Source organism: Epinephelus fuscoguttatus, linkage group LG7 (genome assembly GCF_011397635.1).
Source record: "Epinephelus fuscoguttatus linkage group LG7, E.fuscoguttatus.final_Chr_v1".
Taxonomy (NCBI): Eukaryota; Metazoa; Chordata; class Actinopteri; order Perciformes; family Serranidae; genus Epinephelus; species Epinephelus fuscoguttatus.
In genome coordinates this window covers 1,640,726-1,651,230 of record NC_064758.1, presented here as the reverse complement: position 1 = coordinate 1,651,230, position 10,505 = coordinate 1,640,726, and the positions used below count along the sequence as shown (strand labels likewise).

General features: G+C 39.3%; 1 protein-coding gene across 4 annotated transcripts in view; it reads right to left on the bottom strand.

Moving 5' to 3' along the window:
- Nucleotides 1–4,267: 4,267 nt before the first annotated feature.
- The window catches only part of LOC125892011 (protein-serine O-palmitoleoyltransferase porcupine-like), a 119,474-nt gene continuing 113,236 nt past the window's right edge, over nt 4,268–10,505 (bottom strand). For all 4 annotated transcript variants that reach the window (XM_049581719.1, XM_049581718.1, XM_049581722.1 and 1 more), the window contains one exon: nt 4,268–10,505. This exon is cut by the window's right edge and continues 1,918 nt beyond it. The gene's annotated coding sequence lies outside the window, so the exon portion shown is untranslated.

The following is a 10,505-nucleotide window of genomic DNA, read 5'->3' as shown; positions in this document are numbered from 1 at the left end:
ACAGTTCCTTTTCTTGGTTTGTTTTATTGTGACAGATATTGAGATTTGTTTGCCAATACAACAGCATTTACCTTCCCTGGAGACCATTGCTACATTTAAACTGCATTTCATATTAGCCTATAGCAGTTCTTGGCAGCTCACAAATGTTTATTTTCATTAACCATAGTCATTTCAGTAGCCTACACAGAGCGGTCCAAATCATTCATTTTCACATGATGCATGCAGTTTCACTTTAGAGATGGCTCAAATGAAATGAAATGGCAGTTAAGTTTTAACCTCAACATTAAGGTTAACATTTGCAGTACATATACACATATGCTGAAGGTATACCAGGAGTTTGAGTGGTTCTGATGGCAGTGGTCATTCAGGAGCAAGGGTCTGCAGGAATTCCTTTTGAAACTCATGACAAGTCATTCATACTCAGACTGCAGACGCAGACTTTTTCCTGGATTAAAATCAGGTGGTGGTACTGTATCCTAACATCCCCTACCCACCACCACCAAAAATAATATTATACACAAATGTCTGAGTGTTAATGGGACTGTGTTTGCATCTGATCCTAACTTTGATAGGCCTAAACTGATTTACAGTCTGGCTAATAAACTGCCCTTGACAATATGAGCATGCTACAAGTGACACGAGAACATCCAGTCATCAAACAGTGTGTCTGCTTCAGTTCTGAAGCAGCAGCTGCAATAAAGTAGCAGCATCTCCATCAGTGAAATGCTTTATTGAAAGCACTTAATTGCAGCTCACTTGGTAGTGCTGATGCCCCATAAGCAGAGGCTATATAGTCCTTGCTGCAGCAGCCCTAAGTTCAAGTCCAACTCTTTGCTCTGCATATTATTCACCCTCTTTCCCCTTTCCCTATGTCTCTCCAGATGTCCTTTCAAAATAAATGTTAATATAATGTTAATAAATGTTACCATCTAGGAAAGTACAGTAATTGTGGTTATTTTCAATGAAAATATTAGTCAATTAACAAAGAAATTCTAGTAAAATTACAAATTAAATAGTTATTTTACTATTAATTTCTCAGTAATTTTAAATGATTTCTTATTTTTTTTTTATAGTTTTAAAGTTGAATTTAACAGTTTACTCCCTTAAATAACAGACAAATATTTGTGAAATTACGATACATTTGTGAACGTATTTTAACAACAAATATGTGTATTTCTAATGGGGTTTTTTTGTAAAAGAACAGAAATATCTTGGGTTTTCACAGTTACAGTGATTTCATGTTATTTTACATTTGACATGTAAAATCACAGTCTCTTTTTGTAAATTTAATGGTATTTTAAAAATACAGAAAAAATCTGTAAAATAAACAGTAAAATTCTGTTATATTACTTTTTTTTTTTTACAGTGTACAAAATTCTGGCACATCCATGTATTGATTTTGTCAATGCACTTATTTAGCAGATGTAGGGGATTGTAGTCATCTGGTGACACTGTTATGTAAAGTTGTGTGTCATCTGCATAAGTATGGTAGGAGATGTTATGATATTCCATAATCTGAGCAAGAGGGAGGATATAGATTTTGAACAGAAGAGGCCCAAGAATGGACCCTTGAGGAACTCCACATGTAATTTTTGTTCGCACAGATTCATAATTGCCAAGTGACACAAAGAAATCCCTGTCTTGTAAATAAGATTTAAACCAATTTAGCACAGTGCCAGAAAGTCCCACAAACTTTTCCAGTCTGTCGAGCAGTATCTTATGGTCAACTGTGTCGAATGCAGTACTGAAGTCTCGTAATACCAGAACCGAAATCTTTGGTGCATCACTGCTCAGATGAATGCAGTCTCAGTGCTGTGTTGTGCTCGAAATCCAGACTGAAAGGCATCAAAGGAATTGTTTTGCTCCAAGAAGGTGTTAAGTTGCTGAAAAACAACCTTTTCAATGATCTTTCCTAAAAATGGTAGGTTTGATATGGGCCTGTAGTTATTTATTACTGAGGCATCCAGATTAGGCTTTTTAAAGAGAGGTTTAATGACTGCGGTCTTCAGGGCCTTTGGAAAAAGGCCTGACTGAAGAGAACAGTTGACTAACTGTAGTATGTCTGATGCTAAGCAGTTAAAAACATCTTTAAAAAAGCTTGTAGGCAGAGTGTCAAGGCAGCAGGTAGTGGACCTAAGGTTTCTAACTATGTCTGTCAAAGTAGCATAATTTAATGGATGAAAAAGTGCCAAATTAACTGGAGCAGTCTTATGAAGCACAGGTAAATAGCCACTGTGTTGGAGTTACAGACTGTCTGTCTTATCTTTAAAATCTTGTCTGTGAAAAAAGAAGCAAAGTCATTGCATGCCTTGGTGGATAGCAGTTCAGGAGGGACTGACGCTGATGGGTTTGTCAGTGTTGGGATTCACAGGACCACAGATGATTTATCATTTGGTAAAATCTTAACTGGAGATTTAAAGGCTTTTTCCTCTGCATGCTCTTTGTTCTCCAAACAAAGAGAGCTATGTGACACCCATCTTCACAGGATATCTCAACTCACACCTCAGTAAGACACAAGTCTCACAACTTGATTGGACAGTACTGTTACAGTGACAGGCCCCTCTGTGATGTCACCAAACTCTAAGCTAAGTCCTGCTCCTTTCAAGCTCTCTCTTGCTCTCCAGCTGTTGAACAGCTAACACCTCTTTCCAGCTGGGCCTGGAACAGCAGAGGCCCAGACCCTTGCTGCTTGCCCCAAACCACTGAAGGGAGGGCAATTGATCATGGACTCTCTTGTAAACACAAGGTTTGCAACTAGCTTTCCAGCAGCAAGGAATTAAGTGAGTTAGCACCCAGCATCTAACTGCTAAACCCTGAGTGACCAGCTTCCTTGAAGTTTCATCTTTGGAACAAAGGACCCAACAAAGACTGCAGCTGAAATCATCTCCCCAGCCTTCTTCTCCCGGCTAACAGAGCAGCACACCACCAAGTGACTTTTTCTCCCATCCACTCAAGGATCGGTAATGTAACAACTGGGCATATCTTATCACAGCTTTACAGGCTAAGCAAGACTGTTTAACTTGTTATATGTGATTTGATGCTGTTCATTGAGTTATTGTTGTGATAGATTGCAGTTAGGTCATTGATTAGTTGGCTTGTGTTTAGTTTGCTAATACTGTTCACAAACAGATTCTTCCATACAACTAAACAATCTCTGCACTAATCTAGACCGTTTGCAACACAAATCACATTGACATAGACTCATTAACAAATAGGCTTTCAACAGAGCTACATCCAAACAGGCATCTCAAATACCTCTTTTCCACCAAAGCAGTTCCAGTGCTGGTTCTGGGCCAGTGCTTAATTTGGAACCGGTTTTCCTGTTTCGACCGACAAAAGAACTGGCTCTGGGCCAGAAAAACTGGTTCCAGAGTGGCACCAGTTCTTTGCTGGACTAGAAGAAAGAACCAATACGTCACTGGGAAGGGGGCGGGATTATTGAGCTGCTCAGCCGCTGCAATGAATGCTGGAGGCGATGGTGGACAAAAGCGCTGCCGCAAACGGACCCCAGTAAGTTTCTTTTCAAACATTTTCGCCTTGCACATAGTTGTTTAGTGTTACCAGTTTCTTCAGATAACAGCTGTGTCCCAATTTAGGCCCGCGTCCCTCGGAGGATGCGGCGCTAAATTGGGACACAGCTATTGTTTGTGATGTCTGCTCGGGTTCATGTTAACTGATCAACAGGTTAGCCTTGCTAACATTAGCTAACGTTAGCAAGTCACCTACCAGCCCCCCTTTCAGTTGGCTAAACATTGTATAATGTGTAGTGGACGAGTCACTGTTTAAAGTGCTGTTTTTCATGTGGTCTACAGAGTTATCTGCCATTGAACAAGACGATGCTAACTTGGAGCTAACGTCGCTACTCCACTGCAGCTCACCAACACCATCCAGCAGCTGAGGTCAAAGCAACACAGCAAGGACCTGAATGATGCCCTGCTGCAGAAGCTGGAGACTGACACCAGTGTATTTCTTCATGGCAAGTTTTACTTTTGCACATTCAATGCACACTTGTCACTTTTATCAGTAGCTTGTTTTTTGTATTTAAATAAATTCCCTTCTAAAGAGACATGTCTGCTTCTGTATGTTTTCACTTAATGATGTACAATTTAACTGTGTAATAAGTTCAAGTAAAGCTAGTAAAAACAAGTCAAGACCTCAACAGGTTACCCATTTATGAAGATGCTTTTCATAGATGTCTTCAGTCAGTGTTTATAAAGAAATCACATGACAGCCATAATCATTTATTTGAATTTAATGAACTGAAGGATGAAACAATATTGGTGACATAAAGTAGTCCAGCAAACACAGGTAAAAGGAGTCAGGTAAGCAGCAACAAAACAGCAAAAACAATGGAGAGAAGCAGCCGTATCATGTGCAGCACACACAACCAGAACTAAATATAAAAAACATTTGAATGGCAGGTTTTTAGGAGGCACCTCCACCGCCCTTTCAATCTCCCAAAAGCCATTTCCACAACCGACCGTGCACTGCACAACTAGGTGGTCCGCCGTTGTTGTTGTTGTTGTTGTTGTTCAACGTAACTGACGTATACAGTGACGCAATGATGTGGCACCCTAACCACCTTGAGCCGTGGAAAAGCAAATTGGTTCTCAGCTGGCTTGCAAGTTCAACTGAGAACCAGCACCAGCACTGACCCCGAACCAGCACTGGAACTGCTTTGGTGGAAAGGGGGTAACAGTTCCCGCTTCTTTTCCTTTGTCTTTGTCCTGACCACATGGTCAGACAAACACCTCCCCCTGAAGCAAGCCTTGATTCGGCCATTTTATTTTGTAGGCCAAATGGCTCCTTGATCACCACACCTGCCTTTGTCTTTCTCTTCTTTCTCTCTCTCTCTCTCTCTCTCTCACACACACACACACACACACACATACACACCAAGCTTGTATATAGTTAGCTAGAATTTGTGTGTTTTGGTTTGCTTTGCTAATTTGTGACTAAATATAATTCTTTGGAATCATACCTGCTGTCTGTTTAACGTTGCACAAGAGTAGATGAATAGTCAACCTCTGCTGCGTCAAGAACTCCGAAATCCTTCAGTTGATTTTGGTTGTTGTCATTAATTTAATTATTAATCAAGCTCCAAATTAATAGTTTAGCCTATTTCATGAGACATATCTTTAACTGGCTATCATTTTTCCCTTTACGGGAATGGTGCCCCATGAGGTGATTTAATGTTAATTAAGTCACATTATTTAACATAATTATTAATTATTAATAATAATTATTAATTATTCCCGATAGCCAATTAAACCCCAACATATTTGGTGCCGCCGTGTGAAGCCTAATGTGTTGACCCCAACATCAGTCTGTCAACAACAGTAAATAAAGTCCGTGCATTGTTGTTATTTTTGTTGATAATCTCAGAAAAAAAGGACTGCCGCGCCCTTTTTAGCTCCAAGTTATAGATGTGCAGACTTTCCTTATAGATGTGATAATGAACCTGGAGTTTGTTTTTTTGCCACCTGTGTTCTGCTTTTCTACATTCTCTTTTTTGAGCTTTTACCTGTGTGGCGTTCCTCCATGGTGGTTTTTCTTACCAGAGACAACTTATATATAGTCATATGAGAGTTTTATGGTTCAGCATACAGTGGTAGGAGATTAATGTTTCTAGGTGGTTTTTAGTGTACTGGTACGGGGATGAATAATCAGTTTGTCATGTCGCAGATAGGTAATATCTCCTCTGGCTCTGGCAGCTCTCAACTCTGGCAACAGCTCCTTCCTCTTTCTTCTTACTGAATCAGTGTAGTCCTCGTTAATGTAGATTTTGGTTCCTTCAAGAGATTTGGTGTGTTGCAGAATGGGTGTTCTGTCCTTGTACCTGAGGAACTTAACAATAATGGGCCTCGGGCTATCGCCTCCAGGTTTCCATGAGCGATGGGCTCTCTCCATCTCGATCTCTTGCCGAAGTTGTAGCTTTTCGGCTAGGACCCTCTTGATTTTCTCCTCTGTCTCAGCCCAGGTTTCCCCGGGTGATTCCTTGATCCCATCAATCACCAAGTTGCTTCTTCTGGATTGTCCCTCCAGATACTCCGGTTTATCTTCAGTAGCCAGCAGACTTTCACAGACTTTAAACACATCTGAATGCACTGAGTTGTAGAGTTCGGACTGTTTAGTGGTAATGGTTTTGATTTCATCAACGTCTTTCTGTGTAAATTGCAAGCTTGTCTTGCAACTCTCTTGATAAAGCATCCAGTCTGGTAGTTGTTGAGTCCATAATGATCTTGATAAAACTTTTGAAATTGTCTTGTCGTTGTCGAAGCAGTGTTGAGAACATATCCTTTTGCTGATGGAGCAGCCCCTTTAACCTGGGCGAGTGACATGTACTCCTCATCTGGTTTATTCTCCGCTTTGATCAGGGTTTATGAGCTTATGCATAAAAGGCTCTGGTCAAAGGGCTAACACAAGAAAGATAATAAAAAATAAAGTTAATAAAAATTCAGGGGGAATCCCATCAAAACCTGGTGATTTATCTTTGTTCATGCTACGTAATGCAGCTTCTTATTCATCCAGTGTTATAGGTTTCTCAAGGGACAAGACGTCACTGGGCAATAACTTAGGTAGATGAAGGTTACTAAAAAAATATATCCGATTTGGAAGAATCATGTGCAACCTCAGAGCTATATAACTTTGAAAAAAAACATGCGAAAAGTGGAATTAATTTGTACAGGATCAGACACTAATTCTCCTTGTGGTGTTCTAATAGAAGAAATATTTGCAAAGTTCTCGCGGGCCCGGAGGCTCAAGGCAAGTGATCTACTAGGACGTGCACCTTCAAAGTAGTGATTCTGATGTGAACGATAAGTAAGAAACTCTGCACGCTGCCTGAGCAAGAAATTCAGCTCATTTCTTATTGAATTCCGTTGCACCAACAAATCCGGAGTCACATTAGAGTGCATAATTTCTTCAAGATGCAGAAGATTTTGTTCTAGTTCATAAATCCTGCTATATCGAGTTTTATTTAAATTGGATGCAAATGCAGTACAGTTACTTCTAATAAAACCTTTCACTGCATCCCATAAAACTCTAAGATTGTCTACAGAATGTTCATTAAATGAGATAAATTCAGCTAAAGCGGATTGAAATTGGTTTATAAAATTGAGGTCCTGTAAAAGGGAAGTGTTAAAGTGCCAACGAGGTGCACGGTTTATTTGTGTCAAATTAGCCCTACAAATTACAGCTTTATGATCCGAGAGAACAAGAGGAATCATGTCAATACGGACGTTATCAAGAAGTTTTTTCGAGGCGAAAATAAAATCTATTTTAGAAAAAGAATGGTGTCTGGATGAAAAAACCGAAAAATCTTTGACCGATGGATTAAAAACACGCCATAGGTCGATCACTGCAACATCATCAGCCCATTTTCTCAAAGCTGTGGACGCTGACTTCTGGTCACTACTCTCTGCTACTTCTACTTCTTTGCTGTAGTGTGCTGGTGGGGTGGAGTTAAGACTGGTGACGTCAACAGGCTCAACAAGCTTGTGAGGAAAGCCCGCTCTACGGTGGGACTAGACCTGGACAGTCTGGAGACAGTGGCTGAGAGGAGGGTGAAAAACAAAATCTGTGCAATCCTAGACAATTCTTCTCACCCTCTGCACAACGAGCAGATTATCCCACCCAGGAGCAGAACTGAACAATTCTGACATTCTTTTGTGCCCACCGCCATCAGACTGTACAACAGCGGTTTGGCTTAAGCAACATCCAGCTCTGAACTGACTTATTTTGCATCTGTCCAATCTGACACTTTATCTGCCAACTGTCAGTTAAATTAAGAAGGAGAAGAGATGAGTTATTCCAATTTACTTTGTCGCTGGAAATATGACTGAAATCTACTATAATACTTAGAATATATGGGAGGGAGTGTGTAACATCCTCAAAAAATAAAAGTATGTCATCTGCATACAAGGCTAGAGAGCGATCTGTTGAACTGCAACTTATTGGTTTTATCAGTGTTGATTATCTAATGGCCTGAGACACCGGTTCTAATGAAAGAATAACAATCAAAGGGCTGAGTGGGTCCCCCTGCCTACTGCTCCTTGTAATTTTAAAGGGAGTAGAACAGATATTACCTGTAATTACAGCTGCTGATGGATTGGCATAAGGTGTTTTTATCATTGTGATGAAGTTTGAATTAAATCCCATTTTTAACACTATCCACAGATAGGGCCATTCTAGGCTGTCAAACGCTTTTTCTGCGTCAACTGATAAAACCGTTCAAGAGGGAACATTAGATGAAGTATTTAAAATATGAAGCAGCAGAGGATAGGTATCTCTTCACAAAACTGCTCTGATCTGGATGAACTAGTTTTGGTAGCACTATTTCTAACCAGGATGCTAATACTTTGGAAAACAGTTTAATATCTGAATTTATTAACGAATTGGGGCGATAAAGAGAGCATTGGGTAGGATCTTTATCCTTTTTGAGTAATAATAATATTAAAGCAGTATTGGCATCTCTCCCAAATGCTCCTACTTCTAATGCTGTGTTTATCATTGCAAGTAATGGTGGACCTAAAACACACCAAAATGTCGAATATACTTCTGGAGGTATGCCATTCAGGCCAGGTGATTTACCCTTCTTCATAGTATTTAAAGCAGTTTGGATTTCAGTTAAGGATAGAGGAGCATCCAGAGCCTGAGCCTCTTCTAATAAGAGAGAGGGTAGCTTCAATTTCACTAAAAATGACTCTATATGGCTTTTGCCTTGCTCTCTGAAGCATATACATTTTTATAATAGCGAACAAATGTCTGATTTATAAGGTCAGGGTCTGAAAGCAGATCATCTGTCTCTGACAGTATTGTTGCTATGTCTGCTGAGTTATCATTAGAGGTCAGTTTGCTTGCAAGCAGGCAGCTTGGTCTATTACCATTTACTCTTCAGTGGTGAACTCTTGATTTGTTAATTTCGAATTCTGCCTTTTGTGAAAGTACTGTTTTAAATTCTGATTTAAGTTTAAGTAATGATATTGCACGTGTCAGAAAACTGCTTTTGCTGAGACAGTTCCATAACAGATATTTTGTGTTCTAATTTTTGGATTTTTCTCAGTCTACCTTTATTAACTCCTGAAGCATTAGATGTTGTAAAATTCCAAATATAATGCATCCCACACAATCCACCTATCATCAACAGAGTCTCTGTTTATAGAGATAAACTCTTTAATTCCATTTTAAGTTGTTTACAGAAAGCATTGTGCAGCAACATAGAAAGGTTAAAAACAGGTCTTCGATGCATCCTGAGTAGCCTCCAGCTGTTGAAATACTCTGCATTATTGGTGAATTCCTCAAGACTATTAATTTTCGCTTCATGATCTGATATGAGCTTATTAATAGGAGTCAACTTATTGTCGAGTGCCAAGGAGATCTCCTTGAGGACGATCTCTCATAAATGGTTGCTGGCTTTTGCGCGTGTACTATTTGTTCACAGGTGCTGCAGGTCAGTGTTCTTTGTCAAAGAAGAGTACACTTAAATAAACAGCAAAACTGTTCTCCTTAGCAGCTCTTTCTCAAAAAAAAAAGAAAAAGAAACAGTTTTCAAGATTTACGTATATATATATATACATATATATATATATATACATATATATGCTGTTGTCTTAAATCAGGTCATGAATAAAATTTAAGTAATTATATGTGGGAGCTGAGGAGAGCCTCTGCAATCAGTGAACCTTTATAACTTTATAATCCACAATCATGCATCACACATGATTATTTCCTCTTGGTTTTCTTGTCACAATTTCTATCTTGCTGATTTATTATCTGCTGGTCTTGGGACCTGTTCTGCTGTACTCATTTATCTTATGAGCAGCTGTTTTATAAAAGGTAGATAGTGGGATGATAACTTTCACATTTCATGTGGCTTTATTCTGATGTTTTATGGTGTTTCTGTGTCAAAAACGACATCAGCTGTTTCAATTACACCTGATTTCAATATGGTACAATGTTAGAAGCTGGCTGAGTGTTGTTTGATCACTGACAGTACTGTTTTGAAGCCAAGAGACCAACTTGTCTTTTGGAGCTCTGCTTGGATCTTTTCATGGAAAAAACACTGTACAATGGTCATACTTTGTGCTTTCTTCTTCAAATTTGAAACAAGTGTTCATTGATTGTGCGCCTACAGCCCCATACTGTCATTTACCTCCACAGATGAAGCCATAGACAGTTACTCATCCTGAAAAAAACATTTTTTATGTTAGGCGGACCAAAATCTTCAATTTTTTACTGAATTCAAAGGCCCATTACTCTGTCTCTTCATCACCTAGAGTGCTTCTGATACTTTCAAAAGAATCTTCAGGGAGTCTTCTTTCTGGCAAGACATCATGCATGTAGTCACAGCAGTTCAGAAGCTACAGTCATTTTAAATTTGGATGTCATTTTGGCGTTTTTGCTACAAAATGGGAGTGGAGTGCAAATGGTTCCATTTGGTCATCAGACCTTATTTTGCTTTCACCATTTTATGTAAGTTGGTCTTCTGACCTTAGTTTCTGTTC